At 49.6% G+C, this 26104-nt stretch overlaps 1 protein-coding gene across 2 annotated transcripts in view; it reads left to right on the top strand.

The window, feature by feature from the left end:
* Positions 1-913: 913 nt before the first annotated feature.
* The window catches only part of Gata4 (GATA binding protein 4), a 69105-nt gene continuing 43914 nt past the window's right edge, over positions 914-26104 (top strand). The window contains exon 1 of one of the 2 annotated variants that reach the window (XM_015986522.3): positions 914-1180. The gene's annotated coding sequence lies outside the window, so the exon portion shown is untranslated. Of the gene's footprint in view, positions 1181-19880; positions 19962-26104 lie in introns of those variants that run through there. The other variant, XM_042284999.2, reaches the window with a different exon arrangement.

The raw sequence follows: 26104 nt of genomic DNA, 5'->3' as shown, positions 1-26104 counted from the left end.
TCCAGGCCTTCCTTCACTTCTCTTTCTCTGCAGCTCGTATTTTATTTTCTCCTGGTAGAAGCCCCGCCCCCTCCCCGCCCCGCTCTTCTGTTCCAGGTACTTGTTCTGCATTTGGAGATCAGTAATAACGTGTCTGGATTCTCATCACTGTTCAAGGACTGTTTCGAGGACCCCGGGAAGCTATGAACTGGGAAAGGCATTAAAGTATGCAGGCATTGTGTTTATTCTTCTTGTTATTATTAAGATGTTCCCCTGGGAGACACCAACCCCACAGGGGCCATCTACCCTGAGTAAAACCAGAGAGATCTGTTTGCCTGGTTCCCACGGCTCATTCTGTGAACCTTTCTCAGTGCCTAGCCCTTCATTCATTCCTGGGTCATTCGGGGGCCAGTGGAGAAGGAGCTCCCCATCCCTAGGAGTATTCAAGCAGAGCAGTCACCCGGCAGAAGATTCCCACACCTGGAAGAAACAATCTGATGCTATTCCTACACTAAGAATCCACCGGTTATCATCGGATTAGGACTCAACTGATCAGGGATCCAATGTGGGTTCCATCCTTCCCTTGCTTGTGCCTTGGCCACCTCTCTGAGTTCAGTTACCTCATTCACTCAAGAGGATCTGCGGGCCCGGTGCTTAACCAACAGTGCTCTAGAATAACCGCTGCTTTTCACTGCCTTACCAGGTGTTAGGAAAGGGGACTCTGGCCACCTGTGGGACCACTTTCCTAAGGGCAGGCCTGGGATGCATCATCAGGGTGAGGGAGGAGCGTTCGCACTGTGCATGGTGATGCCCTGGGGGTGTTCCATCTGTGTGGAGTCCTTCAGAGTGACCTTGGGCAGCCTCAGCAGAACCTCATGAATGTAGACTTGTTTAAAAAAAAAAAAAAAAAAAGTCCAGCCAGGGCTTTATGCCCTGCTAGGCTTCCCTCCACTTCCACACGTACCAAGAAGAAAAAGCCAGCCACGGGACTCGCTGAATTAATGAATCACTTCTCTTATCTATTTTTGCTGTTATCTAATTCTGAGAGGAAAGCTGGGAGCCGAGGGAGCCGCCGCCGGGAGATGTAGCTCACAACGGCTCCCTCCCACTCGGCTGAAGCAGGCTGGAGTCTCTGGGCCTGGAGGCTGATCTGTCGTCCCTGAAAGTCCGGACGACGAGCCTGGAAGAGCTTCCACTGTGGGTGAGTCACCTCTAAAGTGGCCCTCCTGCCAGGGAAGGCCAGGAGGAGCAGTTGAGGGATGGGAGCCACAGGAGTACTGTGTGTGTGGCGGAGAGAAACCTGGGAAAGAGGGAAGGAGAAGGCCTCAGTCCAGGGTACCCACCCAGGCTTGGTGGGGTGGGAGTTCTTCAGCCTTTGCCTAGAGGAAAGAGACTGGACTGATTCAAGGGCAACCTGCTGAGGCAGCTTCCTGCTCACTTAGCGCTCTCTCTCTCTCTCTCTCTCTCTCTCTCTCTCTCTCTCTCTCTCTCTCTCTCTCTCTCTCCTTCCATCTCTGTTATTCTTTCTACAATTGGCTGGCATTTTAGTTTTTCGATTTCCTGGTTCACTTCCTGACTCAGTTTCCGTAGTCGGAAACTGATGTGATAGTTGATCCCCTTAAGAAAAACCAGGGAAGTGAAAGTGGTCTGACCACGGAAGCCAAGCAGATCGAAACAGGTGTCCCTGGGCCATGGCTCTCTCCAGCAAACCCAGATCTTAAAGCTTTTCCTGGGGTCCCCTATGGCCACTGTGTCCTCTTAAGGATCACCATGGAGAACTCAGGCAAGTCCGTCCCAGCCATGCCCGAGTTCCCCACTGGCTGTATTGGTTAGTCGGTGAATGGATCTTTCTGGATTTGCACCTCCTTTTCTTTGCTCAAGCAGGCCAAGGGTCAGTCGGCCGGCTGTGTGGGTTTGATTTTCATTGATTCTGGGGTCGGACTTTATTGGGATAGAGGTGGGTCCTGCAGGTGTATGGAAGCAAGCGTCTTTCTCTTCCTGTTCACTCTGGGCAGGGAGAAGCCTTGGGCTGTGTGTACTTTTTTGCAGTTAAGTCAAATCTACATTTCTCTCAAGACCGGCGTGGTAGGCGGTGAACTTTGAGTCCTATTTGTAGCAGAAAAGCTGAGGAGAGGGTTCAATCCAAAGGAAAAGGAGTCAAGAAAGCGGAGGCAGTGCTCAGTTTTGTGGACAGGGCTTAGAATAAGGAAACTGGAGGCCTTGGGGGAGCTGCGCACAGGTTCTCCCAGGCCGGCAGCTTAGGGCTGTCCAGACCTCCTCCCCTTGCTCAAAGGTTGACAACAGACAATCTGAGCATTTTTGATCTGCTGCTGCCTTTGGTGTTCTCCTGGCGTTTGGGCAGGATTTGGTGTCAAGTGTCTCGGTTCCCTTGCACTGGTACAGGACACATTGCCTCAGCAATCAAAGCAGAGGGTGGGATTATATTCCCCTGTAGCAAGTCCAGCCCCTCCCCAGCACTCACACGGACTTCCAGCAGTAAACTCAAAAGCTGCCTGGAAACTTACACCTTCTCCCTGCCCGGCACCCCCAGTACCTCATTTCCTCGAATTCTCATTCCCTGTATACTCCCCAAAACTAAAGGAAATTCGAAGAGTTAGCCGGGGGAAAAGAATAAAATAATGTCTATATGGATTGAAGGAAAATCTTACGGTACAAGGCTTCAAAAATTCTACGAACTATGGCCACTTGGCTTCGTGGTCCACATTATTGGTATTGCTGCTTAGACGTCTTTAATGGTTCATTACTGTTATCTTTATTTTAATAAATCAGTCTGGGGGTAAAAGGTATTTGAATGTCCCCTTTATGAGCTTTTTTTTTTTTTTTTACGGGTTTATTGCCAGTAGTTTCGTTCGTCTAGGAACGTGTTCTGAACATGGTTTTTGTATTTTTGGATCACATTTAGGGGGAATCTTAAAGACAGTTCTCTGTGATTGGCACGGAAGAAATATTCACGAGCTGTTCTCGGTCCGTGTTGAGTCTCTCGGGGCCAATCAAATCCCCATTCCAAGGCTTTCTGCCTGGTTCTGTTTGCAGCGGAAGGGAAGTCATGGTTTGCACCCGTGAAGTCTGGGGAGGTTCAGAGCAGGGAACTGCCCAGAGGAAGGGGTTCGGGGCTACAGCCATCAATCTCCAATTGTCTAAACACATCGCTAAGTGGAGTTTCGAGGCAATTATCCGAATAATGGGGGAGGGGCACTTTCACCTGCTTTATCTGGATGGAAAGTGTGGTGTGGGGACAAACTCATGATGATGCCTTTAGGCCCTGAGGGTTCTCAGCCGTATTGGGAAATCGGACAGCTTTTCTGTGGGTTCGGGGAAGGAAATTGAGAGAGATTTCTAGAGAGGCTTGAAAGGAGATCCTGAGGGTGAGGGGCGTGAGGGACGGGGGCGCCGCAGGACGCCCGGATCCCTGGTGATAAAGGTCCGGAGCTGATCTAAGGTCAACAAACCCAGCGGCGTCAGGCTTGGGCGAGGGTAGGAAAGCTCAGAGGTGGGCGCTAGGGAGAACCAAGATCCAGGATGGCAGTAGGTTAAAAGAAAAGGAGCCAGGGCGATGAGCTCCGGGGCCGCTGCAGCCGGGGGAGGAAGTGCGGGGCGCCGCCGCGGAGAAAGACGCCCTCGTCGAGTGTCGGCCTGCGGTGCAAAAGTGCGCCGCAGCCAGTCTGTACCCGGGGGTCCCCAAGAGTCCCGAGGAGCCCTTGTGCAAACCCCGCCACCAGTTAGGCTTGGAAAGGAGCAAAAAGTGCTCACTCTTTAAAGGGGAGGGTGAGATGGAGGAAAGGAGATAGTCTCAAATAATGGGACCGCAGAAGAAGCCTCAGCACTGCCCAGCGAGACTGACTGTCCCCAAGTGAGAGAAGTTAGGAAGAGTAAGGGGGTATCATTAATGTTGTCAAATCAAATCCTTGTTCCGCGGCGCTAGGTGGCCCACAAACTCCTCTTGTATCCTTTCTTGGGTTGTTTTTCTCACTCCCGGTCAAGAGAGGAGAAATATGCCCAAAGTCAGACCGCAAGAGAGGCTTGGTCTCGTCACTAAGGGACTTCAGAGAAAGTCTCCCCACGAGGCGCCCTGATCCAGTTACGCAGCCCGCGGGGAGCGTGGTCCTGAAGCTTTGTAAGTTGCTCTGCTTACCCCTGGGTGCCTGGGGTTCCTTTGACCTCCCCAGTGAGCCAGAGCTGTCGAGACAAGCCGCGTGGCCAGGAGGACCAAAGTGGCACTGGCAGGGCAGGAGGCCATTCCGCAAGGCTTGGAGGATTTCCCTCAAATGGGGTTCGCTGCCACTTTCCGGCGCCCGGCTCACCCCTTAGCATCCCCGTGGAACATCCGAAGCGGGGTTGCTCGGATGGCGTTTCTGGTCCCTGGAGGCCCAAGTCACCTGGGGAGCGGGGTAAAGTGGCGATCGAATGCGCCGTGGCTGGAGGGTACTAGCGGGTCCGCTTCCTCACTCGCAGGGTTGGTGGGTAGGGAGCTCCGGCCACAAGCAGGAAGGCTCCAGCCAAGGTCACTGTTGTGACCTGCTCGCGCCATCGAGTTTAGCGCCTGAGACTCCTTAGCGGAACAAAACCCATGGGCCAGATGACCTGGGACCACAGGAAGAGCGGGCATTGTACCTGCTGTCTACGAAGAACCCTCTCCGGTGCCGCTTGCAGTTATTTAAGACCTCTCCGCCTTTAGCCGCTACCAACACCGTCTGAACGGAGAAACTCCTAGGAAGCCCAGTACCCGTTTCTTTCTGGTTCACTACCACCGCCGACGTGAGGACCCTAAATAATGTCCATTTAAAATTGCTCAGCGGTTGCCTGCTCCCACAGAAAGGAGAGGAGAGAACCGAAGGTTTAGAGGTGATGTTGGTCAGTGGTAGAGCGATTGCCAAGCTCTCCCCTCAAAATTGCATGTGCCCCCAACTTGACTGTTCTCCATATCCCTATGGGAAACACACGGTGGAGGGTCTTAGCCACCCCAGGCTCCAAACCGCTGTGCACATATTCATTCCGGTCTTTCCCTAGCCTAACATGGAGCAATACTGAGCGAGTGATGAGAAACACCTTAATAGAGTTTCGAAGGCGGGATGATGAGTGGCCAGAGGAACTGGGCCTAGGGAAAATTGTTTCAACTCGGTTCTCGGTTCCGGGCTTCTGCAAAACGAGAGCAATCCTTGAAGGTGTCGAGTTCTTCAACTTCGGAGAGTCTGGCTTGTCTTGGAGAGCGGCACCCCTCTCTAGCACGCTGAAGTTCAAGGGAAGAACGCTCTCCAGCTACTCCCCTCTCCCCTCGCGTCCCGCATCTTACAAAAACTCCGTCTTAATAGAATGCCTGGCCGAGCCCCACAGGACCGCGCGTGGCCAAAAGCTGGAGCGGTTACAACACCGCGTGCCAGGCAGTATGGTCGGCTGAGTGGGCGCCGATGGTCCTCCCTTGCCCCGGCGCTGTGGTTTCACTACCTACCGGGAAAGGATGCTTCTGCCTCTGGTGTCCCCCTCGTCATTCTTAGGGGTGTCTTTATTCTGTACAATCTGCCTGGCCCGGTTTTCTCATTTCTTTTTCACACACACCCCATCTCTGCCTCTCCCTCCCTCCCTCTCCTCCCCCTCCTTCTCTCCTACTAGCTACCTCTCCTGCTAACCAACCACCCCACACACACACTGCAATTCTCACTCTCCTCTCCTAGCTCAGTTCCAGAATTTTCCTATTTCGGCTTAATCAAAATTCTCTCTTCCACTTGACCCCCTTTCTTCCAATTTTGCTCCTTTTTACTCCCTGCCAACTACCTCCAAGTACACCCGCTGCCATTAAATTTCCCTCAGGGACTTACTGGGCCTTTCCACTTCCAATGGGACATCATCCTTGATCTACAATAAATTTGTCTTGTCAATTTTCATGTGTTACTCCCCCTCCATTGCATGAATCAAAAGCCTTCCAATGATGAATTACTATTTCCATTTCAATTTCTGAATATCAAACTACTTAGTAGCTAATTCGTTTACCCTTGAGGAGCTTCTGAAACCTCTATTCCTGAATAACTATTACAGTATAATAATTTTCCAAAGACTCCACAGTAGAATTTTTTTCGGATTGGGCAGTAATGTGCAAAACGAGGCCAGATGCTTTATCCTGCCACAGTATTTATTATGGCTTCCCACTAACTTCCGAGATTTTGCAGGGAAATGATAGGGTGCAAGTGGATAACTACCCTTGTTCTCCAGCTAAGATTGTATTTGCTTTCTGTTAAATCTCAGTGGTTCTATCATAATAATGATAGAACAATTAGCCGTTCCTTGTAGATAAATAAGGACTTTGAGTGCCTATTGTTTGTTTTATGTAGAATTTGTTGTTAGATCGTACACGAGGAGCATTTTTATAAAACGGTCTTGATAATAGATGAATTGTGGTCTCAGAAATTGACTGGAGGCAGGAAAATTAGCCTCTAAGTCGAGAAAAGAAAACATCCTCTCTCCTTTTTTTTTTTTTTTTTTTTGTTTGTTTGTTTGTTTTTACACAGGTTCTCATTATGTGGCTTTTGCTGTCCTGGAACTCTGTAGACCAGGCTGGCCTTGAATTCACAGAGATCTGCCTACCTTTGTCTCCCAAATGCTGGAATTAAAGGTGTGCCCACCGCTGGAGGTGGCGGCAGGGGGGGGTGTGACATTTTTTTTTCTTAAGAAGCAAAAAAAAAAAATCATTAATTAAGAAGCAAACAAAAAAGTCGTTAATTCTTAAAACAAATCTATAACAAACATTTAAAAACCAAGATTATTAGCCAAGCATGGTTCCTTTCCTCTTAATCTCAGCACCAGGGAGACCGAGACAGAAGGATCACCATGATTTTGAGGCCCTCCTGGGTTACAGATTAAGGACCACCCCCATCTCCAAAACAAACAAAAACCAAAAAGAAAGGAAGGAAAGGAGGAAGGTCAATAATGGGTAGAAATCTGACATAGGAAACTCCAGAGGGTTTCCTCCGTGTGTGAGTGGGAACACCATCTTGCCTCAGGATTTGAAACAGCAAAAACGAAGAAAGTTGGGCTTAATGTTGGGATTCTTAGACCCCGTTTTGGCAAAACCATGAAGGGTTATTCGGGGAAGAGAGTGTCTCGAAGTGTTTCTGGACCCTTAACATTGACTAGCAGAATCTAAGAATTTCTGTCTTGGACTTCCTCCTTAAATCTCAAGGACAGTAACGACCCACCTGACCAGGAACTACTCAGGGGTTGGGGAAGACTTGGGGTTTAGGGGGAGTTCCTGGGAGGCCAGGTGAAAAGGCCTTTCTTAGCAAACTCTCGGGTCTTCATGCCTTCTTGGTCCCCCAGTCTTCATCACCACCACTGCTGGGGTTTACTTCAACTGTGATAACGGAAGGGCTGCTATCTAATCTGCTCAGCAGCAAGAACAATCCATTAGCCCACAGTATTTAGCATTTATCCGGGGTGGGGGAGGATGGAGAGACTGTACTTCTGGGTCCTACTGCAGGCAGCCTGAGTTGTGCCATTGGAGATAGGGGAATGAATGAAACTCAAAGCTCACCAATAAAATGGTGTGCCCTGGTGCTGATAAATTACGTTTCCACCCATTGCCAAACACCCCTTTGAGTTGGAGGGCTAGCTTTTCTTTTAAAGAGATCTATATGATTTACATTCTTTCTTAAACTCATCCTAAAGACACTGTAAGATTCCATTTCCACCAGAGTTCCTTGAGACTGCAGAGACGTGAATCCATCCACCCATTCATTTGTTCATTCATTCAGCAAACATTTGCAAAGCTTTACTCCATGCCAGGTATTGTGCCTTGTACTGACAGGCTAAATTATTTGCCTAAGATGAGGGTTATGCTGACGACTGGGGCGGGACCCTAAATCAACTATTGCAATCCCATGACTGACTGTTTCTCTCCCCCAAGGCACACAAATCAGAGACGTGGGGAGTGGGAAGGGTGCCAGAGGTTATCTGGTCCAGCCTTCCATTCAATGCAGGAATCCCCTCCCCAAAACGCTGGTGATCAGATATCCCTGACTCTGCCTTCCACCAGCGTAGGGAGCTAAGATCAGGATTCCCCTTTGAAAGAAGCGCAGCAGTCCAAGGTCCTTGGCTGTGGTGACCAGATCTAGGCTTGTTCTTGCCTAAGTTCAGAGTGCCAACCCCTTTCCGCTTCTGTGACTCTGCTTGCCTGTCGTCTTGTACTCCAAGAGCCAGAGGTTACTAATTCTCCCACCCAAGTGCCACTGGGTCCCTTCTGTCCTAAGTGGAGATTCCTGGGTTGCTGGCACTGCCCCCCTGAAACCTGAAAGCAGGATGGGCCCTGGCCAAGCTGATTTTCTTCAGTTGCCCACAGGGATTGTATGCTGCCAGGTTATAGAAAACACTGGGCAGTAACCAATGTCCAGAGCCTGGACTCTAGACCCAATACAGCTCAGTGACAAGTTAGGTGACCTTGGAGAAGTTATTTTTGTAGTATATTCTAGAACTAAGTTGCAAGAATGTACTCAGTAGCTGAGCCTGCCACCTTTTGCAAAGATAAAATTGATCTCCATAAGTTGTTTGAGGTTACAGAAAGCAATTTATGGGCAACAAAGAACATTCTAGAAGCTTTCCCATCACTTTACTGGCTGGTAATCCTAGGAAAATTACCTAAAATTTCTGTGCTTCAGTTACCGGTGTTTTAAAGTCTTCTAAACTGAGCCTGCAGACAAGCCTCTGGGTCCCTGAAATAGTCAACAGAGTAAAAAGCATTTGGCTGGACATTAATAGCCTCCTTGTTTTTGTCTTTCTCTATGTATTTTGTTTTTTCTCTCTAAACTTATGACTTACAAACTCTCCAGATATCAAACATGTTTAATAAGAAGCGGACATTTTCCCAAGTTGATGAATAGATCTTTAACTATCTTATTCAAAATTGAGTGCAATGGGAAGCACTGTGGGAACTGTGGCTATGGTCTTTTGGAAGGCTACCAGTCAGCCTCCATGTAAATCCCTGTGATTCTTTGCATCACATTTTTTCCACAGAGAAGATGTACCCTAAGGAATTGCTGAGATTCCTACAAGAAAATGCATTGAAAACTAAAACTTAGGACTCACACCTCAGAAGTGTAGTTAGTGTAACAAAATTTGATAGCAACCTACACTGTAAACAGCATTTATTTCATAAACAACTGGATCCATAATGTGGTTATTGTTATATTTTCTTGAGATATTTAACGATATAGCAAAATATCATGGTAGCTTTTTATTTTTAGGTTTTCTGATTGTTTGCTAGCTATGATACCGAAACCCTGGGCCTCTTTCATGATTACTATATGCATACCACTGAACCCCTACTTTTAAATTAAATAGATTGGGAACTAGGATGTAAACCTCCTTTGAGAAGACAGAATGAAGCAGAATGTTCTTAATGGTTCTTTTTTTATAGGAGTGGCTAAGAGTGGGCTTTTCTGTTGTTATACTTTCTGTATTTTCAAATGAGCAATAATGTGCTTTTGTTTATTTCAAATTTGAAAGAAAAAACTATTTTGAAAGGAATGTGTCAGGCTCCCTAAGATCTTCATGGCTTAACCCGATGGAAGTAGTTCACACCTTTTAATCGCAGCACCCAGGAGGCAGGAGGCAGAGGCAGATGGATCTCTCTGAGTTTCAAGCTAGCCTGGTCTACAGAGTATGTTCCAGGACAGCCAAGGCTACACAGAGAAACTCTGTCTTGGGAGGAGGAAAGATCCTTGGGACTGTTTTCAGGGCAAAAGCTGTACAAGCCCCCGACTCAAGGTGGTCAAACTGTAGGATAGTCCTGGATACTTCCTGCCTGCTGAGAGATTCCTGCCAAAGGTGATGATTTCTACAGAGTCCTCCCTCCCCCTGTAGGGAGGCTGGGCCTTCCAGACAGTCTAGAATCTCTGCTGCAGCCTTGAGTTTCTGAAACTGAAAGCACTCTGTTCTGCTAACTTTTCCTTGGACTCACACTCCCTTGGCTGGCAGGAAGATTTGGGATGGCGAGCCAGGTGCTTGGCCAGCTGGGAAGTCAAGCTGATTATCCCAGCCTGGGAAGAGGAGGAGGATGCATTGGGAGTGGACGGAGGGGAAAGTCAAACTTTCAGCCACGGCCAAGAGGCCAGGGGTGTTCAGAATGGAAGACCTTGGTGAAGACCAGAGAATTACAGCCAGAACTTCAGAGACCAAAAGCACTTCAGGGTAACTAAGTGCCAGGTGCCACCAGGCACCTTTCTTTTCTGACATTGAAATCATCTCTTAGCAATTTCCACTCACTCTTAGCAGCCCTCTCACTCTGCTGGCAGAGTGTGGGAGGGAAGGGGGAGAGTGGTAACATGAAGAACAGGCAACTGGAATCTACAAAAAGAAAAGGCAGTACAGATCCTGCGTAACTGAGAAAGCGTCAAAGATTTTACGCTGTTGCTTAAAATATGTAAGTTTTATGTGTAGCAGAGACACAAGCAGCAGGTGCTACCCGCCCCCGCCCCATTCCTGGTCCCTTAATTAGCAAATTGCATTGTAATGACTAGGCCATGTAATGAGTGCCTGCTGTGAATACCACTCCCATCCTCTTCCTTCAAGCTTTAAACTTTTTTTTTTTTTTAAACTTCAGGCTCAGCCTTGATTGTTCCAGTGAGTAGACGATTCCTACAAAATTGCAGAATTTTAGGTTTCTGTAAGTGTGGCTTCTGTTCCATCTCTGTTCAACTCTTCCCAGCTCTGCCAGGGTGAGCAGGACCCAGCCAGACTGTAGTCATCATCAGCCCCCTCTCCGGAGTCTCAGGGAAGGGGGCAAGATCCAGACGCTTTTGCTGACAGTCCAAATCGCCAGCAACAAATTCTATCCTGTATTTACCCAAAGAATCAAACCCATAGCAAGGAGCAGGTCATTTATATGACCTTGCTGTGGTGGAGCTGAAATGCCAGCGGGGGATACCAAGAGGCAAGGAGAGCAGGGCCGGGTGGGTTTGTATCTCCCCAGCCCTTGGAAAACAAACCAACCAACCACCACCTCACTCCTATAATTGCTGGGTCTGTGAGTCAGTGTGACCGGGTTGCTTTTCAACTTACGACAGTGCCATCGGCCTTTCTAGAACTGTCTCTTCAGCCCAGGTTTTTATTAAACAACCATAGACCTCAGGGAAACTTCCTAGGCACCTGACCTTTATATGATATTAAAACCATTTTCATTTGTAATCCATGAAGAGCAGGGGACTTCAAAAAGCCCTTCTCCTGGCTCTGGTTCAAGTGCCAGATCACAGGGTACTAGCCTCCTCATCTCTGTATTGAGAATGTTACTGACATTTTTGGTGTATCCAAGTGCTTTCAGGCATGTATCCTATTCGGCCCTCCCAGCAGCCCTCTGGAGGAATCAATGTAGGTATTACCGTGATGGTTAAGGAAACTGAGACTCGGAGTTGTCCTGCCGAAGGTCATATCACTAATAAGTAACAGAATTAAACTCTAATGCTTGCTTTAACAAGCTGCCTCCCCGCCCTCCACAATGCCCAGATCAGATGGCCCTTATCAACTGCTTTGTAATTGCTCTAATAGGGGTTATCAGGATCCCTTATTTTTGCCTATCCCAAAATCCCGGAGTTAAAGAATAGCACAGCTCTAGGCTCTCAGGGCTGGTAGAGTCCTGCCCCACCCCACCTTCCACAGGTGTGGCCCCCGAGGGGTTAAAGTGATCTGCCAAAGGTCAGTCATGTGTAAGGAGAGAATGACCAATGCCATTTTTAAAAATTAGTTAAAAGAACTGCCTACCAAGCCCATTTTTATGGCTTATTTTAAGCAAGTTAATGAGTATACCAAGCACAGCTTTAACCCCAACTGAGTAAATGCTGACACCCGTTTATAGATTGAGCAGATAAGTAGCAATAAGGAATTATTCATCTCTCATTTATCATCCCAGCCTCTGCCAGTACGAGTTATAAAGTGAAGCAAATAGCAGTTCCAGACCCCACACATATGAGGTCAGAACGGCTAAAACTGCATGGTCTACAAAACTGGGCATTTATAGGGTATGTGGGCCCCAGGTCTCCTGGGATAAGAAAAAGGAAAACATTCAGGGAACTTATATGCATTTCACAAACAGGCTGTAAAAATTAACGTCTTGGGGGGGGCAAGTGCCATGTCACACATGTGGAGGTTGAAGGTCACCTTGAAAGAGTCAGTTCTTGCTTTTTCCGCTATGGGGGTTATGGATATGAAACTCAGACCATCAAGCCTGGCAGCAAATGCCTTTACCAGCTAAGTCATCTTGCCAGGCCAGGCATTTTCCTTACATAGAGCTCAATATTTGGTCTTCATATGTATTCAGTCACTAATTCATTCTTCTAAGTAGTGTTGAGCACCCACTGCATGCAGAGAAAGCATTGTGGGGAATTACATTATTAATCACCAACTATTTCTGCTCCTTTTAAATTAAATGAAATGGAAAGCATACAAATTCACACACCTGAATCTCAATCCCATGAGCCGTTGGGATGAACAGCTTGTATAATGCGCAGGGTCAGTCAGAGTCAGAGGAAGGTGTGCCTGGGAATAAATAGAAAGAGAAGGCTGTCTGTCAAGCCTGAGGGAGACACAACCTTGTTACAAGTCCTCTGTCCCCAACAATGGAGTATGAGGGGGGCTGAGTGACATCACAGTTAGAAATGATACCACGAGTTGATAGCCTCAACCAAGAATCTAATCCCAAAGGCCATGACACACTAACAGCCTGGGAGATAGCTGATGAGATCTGTCCATTCATTATTATCACATTTGGGGCATACGTTGAAAAACAAATACATCAACAGACAATGCAGTTGTTTAGGGGGTGAGCACTAAGGAATTTGCACGTGCTATTCAGAAAGCTGGTTTGCTTTTTTATTTATTTATTTATTTTTTATCAGTCCCAGTTTACCAATGGTGGACCTCAAGCCCAAAGTTCACCATCAATAACAGAGCAGCCACAAATCTAAGTAAGTGACTTTGCTCCCAGCTGCCATGAGACCCCACCTCAAGGCACCACCACGTGGCTCTGTGCTCTGTCTAGTGTCTGGCATATGTATTCAAGCACATGACCACTGACTGTACTGGAAAGAGAACAGGGAAGATGTTTGCTCAAAACCACAGACTCACTTGGCTCAGCAAGTTCAAGTAACTCATGCAGAGGGTGAAAATACAAGCGCGTGCTGGTATCCATTGAGTCCATCTCAGGTAACACAGGACACTGTGTCACCTTATGGGTCAACAATGAGAATGAGAACAAGGCAGGTCCAGATGCCTGGGCACTAGTGACTTCCCTGCACCCCTTTTCTTTATTGTGAGCATTGGAATATGTACTGATCCACAGGGCTATTCGGAAGATAATCTAGGAACATAATACAGGCCCAATTTTGGGATGGCTTGCCCGCTCTAAGGAGGGCATGGGTTGCCCATGAGCCTTTATCAAATCATCAAGCCTCCTCCTGCCCAGTTCCATGACTGACTGGGCCAGACCATTGGATCAGCTCTTTGTAAGGGATGAAAGCTAAACCAGATTCCCTGGCTTTCAGGTCCCTGTCCGAGAGACCAGGGCTGTGTCCCAGAGCCAGGGCTGCCCTATTACCAGCCCTCCTCCCCTAGGGATTACATTAAAGTGAAGACTATTTGCCCCTAGGATGCTGAAATGGCAGGCTGATGACCACTCAAGACCCTTAGTCTGGGCCAGCAACAATCCTAGCCATGCCATCAAGAACTCAGTGACTCAGGAAAGGCTGTAGTCCTCTCTGGGTGCTAATTACATCATTTGGATTAGACAGAGCTCCACAGTAATGCCAGAGAGGCTGGCCCAGAACTGATAAGTGGGCCAAAGGCACCTGGGGCCATGGTTACCACTAACAAGAGACCCTAGCTATGGTGCTGATGAGGAATCACGTGTCATTGTCCCTACATGAGCCTCTCTGGGCTACCGTACAGCGTACAGCTGAAAAGACCATTATGTTGTGTCTGCTGCACCCCTGACTGTGTGTGAGAGGAAGATTTACATAGCATAGCGATAGGCTGAAACCTCCAATTTTCTGAATTAGTTAATTCAGGATTACATGGATCTGAGGGAGGCTGGCTTTGAATTCACTATGTAGCTGAGGATGATCTTGAACTTCTGATCCCCCTGCTTCTACCACCTAAATACTGGGATCACAGATCCTCACACACACACCCCACCACAGCTCATGTGGTGCTGGGAATCAGAAACAGCGCTCATGCACAGTAGGTAAGCAGTCAACTCCAATTTTTAAAGTTTAATTTAACACCTTTGGGGGCTTTACTGTTTTTATTTTATGTGTGTGAATGTTTTGCCTGCATGTGTGTATGTACACCTTGTACATGCCTGGTGCCCTTGGAGGTCAGAAGAAGATATCAAATCCCCTGGAATTTGAGTGACAGGTGGCTGAGAACCACCATGTAGGTTCTGGGAACCGAACCTGGGTCTTCTGCAAAAGCAGACCGAATCATCTTTCCAGCCCCTTAACTGAACATAGAAACAACAACAAAAACTACTACATGTTAGAAACTATGGGAAATACATAGGAATTTTTCCCCCACGAGGAAACTAAAATAGGGGAGAGGTGTCCACATACAGTTAGGTATGGAAAAGATAAGGAAATGGAACGCATTGAAGGCTGTGGAAGCAGAGGCAGAAGGGAGATTGACTCTGGAATGGGGGTGGCAATTTTTAAAAGGCGGTAACATCACTTCCCTCCTGTATCCCTCACAACATTGATACATCACTCCAAGGAGCAGTGTCTGGGTACCAGGATCAGGGATCAAACCACTTGGGTTTCTATCTCAATCTTCTCTTTTGCCGATAGAATGGGAAAGCAGATGGTGTAGAGTGAGATAGCTCAGACAACACACTTGGAAACGTGCAGGGAATATAATAACACCCAGCGTTAGCCATTACTGCGTGAATGTTCACCCGGGGAATGATTAAAAGTTTCGCCTATGTCCAAGCCTTTTTTCTTTACACAGTCAAATGAGCCTCCTGTTTAATTTTTTCCTTTATTTTTGTTTTATGTATATGGTATTTTGCCTGCATGCATATGTGTGCACCATGTATGTGCAGTGTCTGCAGAGAGAGGCCCAGAAGAGAGCGTTGAATCCCTTGAGACTAGAGTGAGTTAGTTGTGAACTGCCAAGTAGCTCCTGGGAATTGAACCCAGATCCTCTGGAAGAGTAGCCAGTGCTCTTAACCATTGAGCCATCTTTTCAGGCCCCCTCTCTTTTGCTTTTGTTGTTTGTTTTTTGAGACAGGATCTTTCTATGTGGCCCTGGCTGTCCTGGAACTTACAGAGATCCCCTTGCCTCAGCCTGCTGAGCCCTGGGATTAAAGGCTTGCACTATTCTGGGCTAGGCTTCTCATTTTGACTTCTTCACAGAACACATTTATTACCCATGAGTAAGACTGGGTTGAGCCCTAATGGCTGGGTGTTCCCACTCTGCATTATGTGAGACCAAGAGTGTGTTCCTAGAGCCAGACAGTGGTGGCCTTTAATCCCAGCACTTGGAAGGCAGAAGCAGGTGTATCTCTGAGTTCAAGGCCAGCCTGGTCTACAGGAGTTCCAGGGGCTACGTGAAGAAATCCTGTCGGGAGGGAGTGTCCCTGGCAAAGAACCTCTTGACTGGTTGGCAGAATAGTAAAATTTGGCAGAATCTATTTGTGGAGCTCAAAGTCACAAAATGTTGGTGAAGATGACTTTATGTGACCTTCACACTCACCTGGGGGCAATGCCTGAAGCAGACCTAGGAATCTGAACTCCCAGGTCACCTACTGTCTCTCATCTAAGAATTCCAGCCACAGCAAAGGAATTAGGAGAAGGGTGTCTTTCTTCCTTCCTTTTCTGGGGTCCCAAAGAAAAGTTTTCTAGTTCTTGGGTCACACTTCCCTTCCCACAACTGTCCAGGAATTCGATGTGGGTTCTGAGGGGCATCAGCCCCTAAGTGCCCCCCAGGGAGTTTCCAGCGCTGTTTCTCCGTTAGTTCGCCTCAACTGAAGGTGCTTGGCAAAGGATATGTTCTTTCATTACTGTTCCCCAAAAGAGAAGGTGCTCCTAGGGCGGGGGATGAAAGGCTTTCCATAGAAAACGCTGGACAGGTAAGGCCCGCAGAAGCCAGGACGACGACTGGTTCTCCAGTCTGTTGGATCTCAGATAATAAAAAGCCAGGCAGCCTTCTCTTCCATCCAAAGGCCAAGGAAAGAAAACACCTGGCCTAGCCAATATGGAGGAAGGCGCAGCCTGAAGCCATTGGTAGAAAAAATGAGCCGAGTACCAAAGGGACCTTGCTGTCTTCACCTGTGAACCGACTTGGCTTTAGTTACGGGGCCATCTTATCTGTCATCTGTCAGTGTACACACACGCGCGAGCTGGGATACAATAGTCGTGGGTGCCGCGATCGGAGGGCTGGGCACTCCACGCCGCCGCGGAGTCCTCCTTGACCGTACGCGGCGCTGCGGAGCGGTGAGAGCCGAGGCCGGGGCGCGCGGGGCCGGGAAGGAAGCGCAGCCGGCGAGCGGGGCGCCAGGCTCGGCCTCCAGCGCCCCCGAGCCGGGCCGGGGCGCGCCAGTGGGGCGCTGGCGGCGGCCGGGGGCTGACCTCGAGCGCCGGCGAGTCTGCGCCCTCCCACCGGCCCGCGCTCGCCTCCCGCCGCCTCGGGTTAGGCGGCGGCGGTCAGTGCGCACCTCATCAATAAGACCTGACAGGCCGCCGGCTCCGCGGCCATCCATCAAGCCGGGGCAGCGCGGGCGGCGGCGGGTACACGGGGCAGGAGGCAGCCCGCCCCCCTCCACCCTGGAGGCTCGCTGCTCGGTGCTCACGCCACCGGGTGGCAGGCACTCTTCTCTCCAGCAAAGTACTGCACCTCATCCGGCTCCCCAGTTCTTAAAAATTGCTTACAAATGATCAGCGAGACCCCTACATTGCTTAGGTAGGGAAACAGGGACTAGACTGGGTGCTGGCACACCGGAGGCCTCACAACCAAGCTGTGACGGAAACCTGAGCCAAGCTTATGGCTCTTCGCTTGGACATCCAGTCCATGCACCATCCACGCTGGTACAATCATGACCCCACGTATGACAAATGGAGTAGGCTAAGTCGAGCCTGTCAGTAAAACACCTACACATTAAAAAGAAGCTCCTGGAACTTGAGGTGTAACTTAGTTGGTAGAGAGCTCGCTTAGCATACCCGAAGCATTGGGTTGTACGTGCAGGACCCCAGACATTAGCAACGATGGCCTGTAATCCCTGCACTTGGGTAGTGGAGGCAGGGGGATCAGAATTTCAAAGTTCTAAGCTAGTCTGGACTACATGAGACTCAGTCTCAAGAGGAATGGGGGGAGCGCCTTGAATTTATTTAGCATTTCCAGTTTCACACTCCTTTTTCTCCCAAGAAGGGAACACACTAGCCCCTCACACATTTACCTGTTCCTTATTCTGTCTACAGGACTCATTTTCTTACTGATGAGTAGAGGTCGATGGTGGAAACTTGACTTTGTCATCACACCTACAAAGTCTGCGACATGTCTAGAGCACAGCAGCTCCTGTAAGGGAATTGTTACCATGTAGCTTGGGCTGAAAACCCATGCAGACCTTGTAGTCAGCCTCACCCCACCCCAGGGAGGCCTCCCAGCACAGGCCTTCCTAGGGAAGGTGGAGGCTGGTGTGGCCCCACAGGGAGCCCTTCCTTTTCTCTCTCCAACGTGGCTGGGCCAGGGTGGTCCAGCTGCAAACGCCAGCATCCATTTCACTACTCATTTCTTTCCCATCTCACTTTTTTATTTTCCTATGGCTTCCATTAGCAACCCCTCTAGAGGCTTAGACCAGGTACTACCCCAGCCCAGAAACTGACCTGGCCAGACTGCTTCATTTCTAACAGGAAACACAATGTTTTTATTTATTTATTTATTTATTTATTTATTTATTTATTTATTTATTTATTTATTTATTTATTTTTGGGAGGGGGTGCTTGGGTTGTTTGGGGTACATTTCCTCATACACGGCACCTGAGTGTAATGGCAGTGACAGGGCATGAGGACGGGATGTTATCTTGTACTAGAAATGCTAAGGTCCCAGGGGTTTTTCTTGACCCATTCAGTGATGCTGGCAGGTAGAAAATCTGCTGTTCCCTCAAGCTTTGAACTTGGCTTAGAACTTAGAGGCACAAAAACAGTCTTGCTGACTGCCCAGGCTTCCCAGCTCTAGTGTCTTCTCAGGTAGCCCAGAGGACTACCTGAGAAGCAGTCCTGAGAAGTAGTGCCTGAGGACTGTAGACTAAGTGAGGCTGCACTTGCTGGCTTCTGCTGTTTCTCTATACTGTTTGCTTTTGGGGGTAAGTAGGGGGGGGGGAGAGGGAGAGAGAGATGTTGGTGTCACATCCAGGGTGGAACCCTGGAGCCAGCTCTGTACAGCCAGGCTGAGCAATGAGTGAGGACCAACACTGGAGTCTGCATCCCTTAGAGAGAAGCCCAGAGCTCCTGTGTATCTAAATCACTCTCCTGGAGTGCTGGAAGTGGGAGTCAAACATGTACCAGGGGTGTGAAGCTCCCTGGAGACTGAGAATCAGGCAGAGAGGAGGGGGGACTGAAGAATTTTATCTTGCCTCCCCAACTCTCTCTCTCTCTCTCTCTCTCTCTCTCTCTCTCTCTCTTCTGCTTTTCACTGTCAGATTTATTGACACATTCTCTCCATATTGTAAACCTCCTCCTCCTTTTATCATACAGTTCCATGTGTGTTGCCGAACACACCGTCCTATAAACACCAACACAACCAAGACATCAGAAGAATCCTAGCACCGCTCCTGATTTTCTGCTCTGGCCCCACGCCTTCATGTAACTCTGTCTTACTCTGGCTGCCTCTGATTTGTCTTCAGCCGCTATGGTTTTCTCCTTCAGAATGTCTTACACAAGTGGTCTTAAAATACAGTCCTTTGAGTCTTCTTCCGTGGCACTGGACACGATTCAGATAATTCACGTCCTTAGGTGCTGTTGCAGTTCATCCATTTTTGCTGCTGAACGCCGTTCTGTTGCATGGATGGGTGTGCAGTTTATCTCTCGCTTGAGTTTCCCAGTTTGGAGTAATTATGAACAAACCTGGAGGTTTTTAAGATACCGGTGATGCTTTTTGGTACATGAAACAAAACACTGGGAAGCTGGGCATGTGACTCGGCTAGTATTGGAGTGTTTTCCTAGCATGTATGAAACTGTGGGTTCAAACCCAGCTGAGAATAAAACTGGGTGTGGTGGCTCACGCTGGTAATTCTAGGACTCTGAATCGGGGAGGGTGGCGGGAGGATCAGAAGCTCAAGGTCATCTTCTATCTTCAATTCCAAAGCAAATTTGAGGCCTCCATGGATAATATTTTGTTAAAAAATTTTTTTAAAATGCCAGACAGTGGAGGCACATGCCTTTAATCCTTTGAGAGGCAAAGGCAGGCAAAGATCTCTGAGTTTGAGGCCATCCTGATCTACAGAACGAGTTCCAGGACAGCCAGGGCTACACACACACAAATATATATTCATATAATTTGATTTATCTATTTATGATTTATTTATAAATTATAAGTTGTTTATAAATAAACAAACACAATAAACAAAGCCCTTCCTATTCCGATGTACATTGCCAACAGTAGAGCGGCTGTACAACCTGCAAAAGAAAGGGCAAGCATGACATGTCCCTAACAAAATGCAGCATGTGGTGTGGAGGAGGGTAGAGAAATCAGCTTTGGAGTAAACTAGTCTTGTGTATGCTTATTGAGGAATCAGTTCTCTTGACCGGCCACATACGGCATAAGAAAGTTCCTACCTGCGCTGCGTTCCTCCGCCCCACCCACCGGAAAGCAATATGGCTTCAGGAAGTGGGCCTCTCTGGAGACTTCCTGGGAGGCAGATCTGGACCCTGCCCCTCTCCCCAAGGAAGGGTCCTACTCTGTGTTCAATGAAGTGTGAAGGAGAGGCAGCTGCCTGGAGGTGAGCATCCTTTTCTTTGCCCCTTGGCTCTTTCCCCTTCAAATTCTTGTGTCTTAGCAATTTTTTATTCATTAGCATCTCAGACTTAAAGGAGAGCACACCCTGTCCCTCATCTAACCGAGGAAGGAAAAGTTGAAACCAGCCACCAGATGCTGTGTGAGTCTCCTGGTGTAAGGAAGGCTCATCTGTCTGTACTGACTCAGTTAAAAAAACCCATAACTGCGCAGCAACCGAAGCCCTAGTCGTCCAGACTCCATGCTCCCTTTCTGCCTTCTGTAGAAGCAAGGTGACGATTATTTCTCAGCTGAGAGGCGCCGGAGATCCGGGAGGGGAAGGAATGGCCGCTCGGAGGGCACCTGCCGCTGTAGAGGGAGGGGGGAAGCGAATAGGCAAGGCTCTGTGGCTGGTCCTTGACTGCGAAGGGCCAGCCCGGGAGTGGTTGGTCATTGCCCAGACAGCGTTACCTCCAGTCCCCTTCGCGCCCCCAACCCCCCCCCCCCCCCAGCTTGGGACTGGGCCTGAGTCAGAAGCTGCCGGTTCAGACGGCTGTTTTTGCACTTGGGCTGCGGGCTTCCTTGACACTTTCCTGTCTCTCCGGGCCCGCCACGACTCGGCGCCTGCTAGGGCGTCTTCTCTGGCTCCGGGTCACCTCTGGCTCCGCGGGTGAGGTGAAGGGTGCTGGGGTCGGCAGGCGTTCTTTCCGGCCACCTTGGGGTGAAGGGGAGGCCGCCTGTTCCGAAGCAGGTCCAAGCTGGGGTTGCAAACATCAGGTCCCTGAGGGCTCTCAGGGTTGTCCTTGTGTTGGGAGTCCGGGGGGGAGGGGGGGTGCTGGTGTGCAGCTGTAGAGTCTGAAGAGAGGGAGTTTGCCAGTCCTGTGTCGTTTTGGCCTGAGATGGTCCCCTCCTTTAGCCTAACCCTAACCCTTCTGGGTAGTTTGTGTCTTTGTGTGTCCCAAGCCTCCACACACTGTATCTGCCATTTGACATTCTTCCTATTCGATATGTTTCTCCTCATCTGTCTTCGTTTTATGGAAAGAAGCTGTCCAGGAAAACACCAAATTGCTACCCCTTCTAAGTTCTGTACATACAACAGTATCCCAGAAAGGTAGATTTGATGAATGAAATGAACCCCATCTCTTTTGGGCTTCCTGTAGCCCTGGCCCTGGCCCTCAGGCCTCCCCCCCCCCCCCCCCCCCCACACACACACACTCCTGGTCTCCACCGGCTCTATTTCGGTCCTTCTCCCTTTCTCTCCCTCTTGTTGTGTCTGGTGTCCCCACCCTTCAATTTTCCCCTGTCCTGGTGTCTGACAGTCCCCTGTTCCTCCAGGATTTGTGGATACCGGTACCTCCTGAGATGTCACACACCCAGCAGCCTCCCTTGGCGGGTTGTCTCTCTAGGATTCCCAACACCTCCCTGCCAATTGCTGCTGTGGTGGTACCTAGCTAGCTTCCCCGGCTAAACCCGACTTCCAGCATCCAATTTACGCCCAGGCATCCGTTCTTCTGAACCATCTCAGGGCTTCTATTGTTTCCTGAGTTATAGCCTAGATTTTGGTGGGCAATCTGTGCCACCAGGGCTGAATCAGCCCTCTGCAGATCTGTCCTTGGGTCCCTCCTCTGGGACTGGGTGGGAAGGCTGTGTACTACTCAAGGACCAGACCTTTTGAAGAGTTGTGCTCCCCCAGCAACATCAGAGATGGCATTAACATCCCCTCTTGCCTGATGGTACGCGATTTTAAGGCAGGAGAAGGCAGAGCCAGAGAGAGCGACATCTCTGTGAGTTTAAGGTCAGCTTGGTCTACACAGCAGGGCTCTGCCTCAAACAAAACAAATGAACAAACCACAAACTCTTTTCTTTCTTCTTCTTCTAATTCAACCATTCTGTAAACACTCATTGAACACCTACTGTGCATCAACCTCGGTTTTCACCTCACAGAGCTTACTTTCTGGAGGGTGTGGTGATGGGAACATGTGTGTCAACAACTAGAAACAAACGAATTCTAGCCCTAGGGACAAAAGACCTAAAGATAAATCGAATGGATGCTTAATATCATAGGGAAATAATGGTGCTCCATGTTTGGCTATAATACTACCCCTGGGCGACTTCAAAAGTATAAACGAGGGAGAAAGAGATCCCATACATGAACGAATTGGGGCGCCAGGTCACCAAAAGTATCAAAGGAGTGACACCTTAGATGTCCAAAAGACCGGCTCGCACAGACAGCAGCCAGAGCCGGTTGTCTCTGGCGAACATGCTTACTGGGACCCCCAAGGAATCCAGTGGGTGTCTGCAGCTCCCGCTCTGCTTACGGGATAGATGCCCTTCTCCAAGGAAGGGTAAAGGTGACTTTGGGGGATGCCGGAAGAAGGGGGTCTGTGGGAGGAGGGGGTGTCAGCAAGTCTATTTCAGGACTACAGCTCTGGGCTCCCAGACCCGATGCCAAGACTGGGACTCCAGACTGAAGAGCACTCTGCCCATTCGCAGAGCCTCTGGCATGGTCCACACACTTAGCAAAAAATTTTACACAAAGCTTTTCGGGCTTTCTTAGCCTATGAGACACAAACGATCTTGTTCTAAATTGATTTTGAATGTTTAAATGTCAGGCGCAATAAAGGAAATTTAGAGATTAAAAAGTAAAACGACTGTTACAAAAAGCATTTTACAGCTGCTATAAGACTATTAAGAAGTAAGATGGTAATATCGATTGGAGACGGGCTGCTTCCACAAACACTTAGCCACCTAGAATTTGAGTCCCAACCTTTCCGGGTCGTTTTAAAGACGACAAGGATAATTTTGTCCTCCCCATTCTTGCTTGGCGATGTTGTTTTCCCAAAGAAGAATAAAATAGGAGAGTGTCCTGTAATTTAGAAGTGACTGTAAAATGTGCCACTAACTGGTCTTCAGATTGGAAGTACCTGAAGCATTTTCCGAGGTCTGTGAGGAAGGCGCGGCTTCGGTTTGCAACACTGAATAATTCTTTAAAAGCGAGACTGTTCCTAAAGGGTTACTTCCTCCTGGGGTGGCACCTCAAGGTCGGACCCTGGGTGCGGGGCTAGTTCTGGGGTTTGTAGGAATGGGGAGCTCATGTCCGTTCCTCTTCCACCTGGAATCCCATGTGCTGAAGGCCCAGGGCTGGGGGAAGAGTGCGTGGTGGTCTTTCTGGTTAACTGGTTCTTCATTCTTCCTTGAATAGGATGGGGTGCGCCTAGCTGCTCACTTTTCGGCTTGTTCAGGGGATCTCTCGGCGCGGGCTGACAGTCACAGAGGGGAGGGAGATGAGGTCTGTGGTCTGTGGCTTCAGGCTCCGCCCGGGGAACTGGGGAGTTCCAGGACGTGTGAGGACAGGAAACAGCCTTCGTTTGGCGCGGGTCACTGTGCACATCGAACCCAGCGCCTTTGCAGGGGCACCTCTACATCTGGGGTGTACGTTCTGTGGAGCCAAGGTGGACTTCCGTAGGCTTCCGTTTCCGATTGCAGGACACTGGAAACTGTCCAAGCTTCAGATTCTTTCCGGAACTCGTTTTTCTCTCACTGTGTGACTTGTGAATCGATTCCCGCCGAATTCGGGCAGGCATTCGCCTCCAGAAACACGGACACTGTGGCGCTGGACTCGACGTTGCCCACCGTTTAAACCAAACTGCAGGAGTCCCGGAGAGCGCGCGCTGGTGACCGGCTCTGGGGTGGGAGCGTGAGGGAGAGGGCCGCCCTTGGTCTCTGTGTGAAATCCAACATCTGCTGTTTATTTTTTTCTTCGAGAGAATTTGAGTTCCAATTCCTCTGTTCGGTCGTGTTCAGCCTATACTATAGTTTCGTTTCTGCTAGCTCAGAGATGGGCTTAAGTCTCAGGATCCTTCACAGAGTGAGACATAAATGTATTCTTTGGTGCTGTAAGGATTATTGAAAAGTACAGCTCACCTAAGTCCGTCTTAATATGAAAAACCTCCTAAGTCCATCTTATTATGGAAAAATCGCAGACACGCCACCTCCCCCACGAGCAAAGAGATCTAAAAAGATGGAAGGTGAGCCGGAACGTTTCTGCCCATAGATCATGGGAAAGGAAAGCGGGAAGGAGGATGAGAGTGGGGTTGGGCCACCCTTCCCCGGCCATCCCAGGGACATCCTCCTTAAAAATAGCCAAGTCTGAACCTCCTCAGAGTGCCCAGCCCCCCTCCTCCCAGAGGCCTCCCTAGTCTGAGAGGAGCCTGGGAACCTCTCGAAGCAGCCGATAACGCCCCTCCAGCTCCAGCCTGCAAGGCCTTGAAATGCTCCCCGCTCCTGGCAACGCACAGAGGTCGCCTTGGTTCCCCTGGTTCCAGCAAAGGAAGGGAGCGACTGAAGGGTCAGAGGCAAAGAGAGGGCGAGAGAAGGAACCAGAGCAAAACCAAAGGCGCCCAAGAAACATGTCTGACTTGACTCTCAGCCCACACACCAGGAGAAATTTGGTGTGTGCGACCCAAAGTGTGGGGGTTAAGTCACAGGAAACTGAAACAAATGTCTCTATCCCAGGCGCCTTGCGGAGTCAGAGAATTGTCTGGGGGCCTTCGGCTCGCAGCTCTTCGGCCCAGCAGGAGATGGCCTGCTGGAGGCTTGGGAGGGCAAAGTGGTCTAGGAGATCCCCAGCTGTAGCCAGCAGCAAGAGCTAAGAATCACGCGACTCTCTTAGAGACACCACCTGAGTCTCTTAACAACCACAGAGAGCAATATCCCCAGCCCAACTCAAGGGCATTCTCCTTTTATTATTTTTTATTTTTTTTCGAGACAGGGTTTCTTTGTGTAACCCTGGCTGTCCAGCCTTAAACTCAAAGATCCGCCTGCCTCAGCCTCCCGAGTTATTGGAATCACAGGCATGCCTCCAACCATCTCCAGGCAAACACCGGACTTCCTGCCTGCTAGGCTGAGCACGCTACCAAATGAGCTCCATCCATCACCAGCGGGGCACCCCCCTTCTACAACGTTAGGAGCTGAATTTCAGGAAGGCTGATGTGGTGAAGGCTTCAGGACACCACCTCGCTAAGGCCCATCCTACACCAAGAAGAATGTGTCCCTAGCAGCGGCCAGAGACCTTGGGGACCCGGAGGAGTGCCACATGGCTGCTCCTCCAGACACCAAACCTCAAGCTTCAAGCTTCGCGATGATAAACAAAACCAAAAATGCTGGGCCTGGTCCCCAAGCTTAGCACATTTTGATCTATGAGGGTCGCTACAGAAAGGCAGATCTGAGACCTATGGCACACAAGTGGGAGGGGGGGAGGAAGGAGAGAGAGACAGAGACGAGACAGAGACTCTTCTTCCGTGGGCCGCGGGCCTTTGGCTTCAGAGTCTCTCCTGCTCACCGCGTGGCTGGGGATTCCTTGTAAAGAAAGCAAGGGCCATACCCTTCTTTTCGTGTATCTGAGAGGCTCAGATCAAAACTTGACCAGACCTCGAAACCTGCAGCGCCTGATTCTGTTCCAGGATGGGGGTGGTGGTGGCCTAGAGAAGGGACCCTAGTCTTGGGGCCCTAGCTTCAAAGGGCTCTCAACCTGGCGGCACCCCGGGCGGGCGAAGTCGGTGAATCGGACCAGAGCACAGTACTTCAGCAGCTCAGCAACCCCGCGGGCCTCAGTTTCCTCTCCTCCTCTCCAGCCGCTCTGGACCTCGGCCCCTTTGGTTTGAAAAAGAGAATTCCCCCCGCGCAGCCGCGCTCAGTCCTTCCTCTGGGATTTTCCTGAGATCCCCACGGGTTGGCCAAGGTCCCACGGGTTTTTCCTTTCAATCCGCTCAGCGTCCCAGCCTGTCCCTAACGCCTGGGGTGCCTGTGCACTGGCCGGCAATGGCAATCTGCGGTCGGTCTCCAACCAGGGGAGCGGGTGCCATCCCGAGCTTTCTCTGGCTGCGCAGGTTTCTTACCGGGTGGTATTTCAGCCCCCCTCCTGACCCCTCTAATCTTGTATGAGAAACCTGTGCTTGGGAGAGAAAGGCGGCCTTAAAAGAAAAAAAAAAAAAGTTTAGCCCAAAGCGTGAGAGCCACCAGCGAGTTGTTATCTGTGGCTGAAGGCTGTGGTAATCGATGGGTTATTTTTACGCGGTAATAGGGCCCTGTGATTGCTCTATTAACCTTTAGACCTGTTTGAGGGACTCTCCCCTCACGGCCCCGCTGCGC

Source organism: Peromyscus maniculatus, chromosome 9 (genome assembly GCF_049852395.1).
Source record: "Peromyscus maniculatus bairdii isolate BWxNUB_F1_BW_parent chromosome 9, HU_Pman_BW_mat_3.1, whole genome shotgun sequence".
Lineage (NCBI taxonomy): Eukaryota > Metazoa > Chordata > Mammalia > Rodentia > Cricetidae > Peromyscus > Peromyscus maniculatus.
The sequence above is the reverse complement of the archived record's forward strand: the minus strand, read 5'-3'. Positions and strand labels throughout refer to the sequence as shown.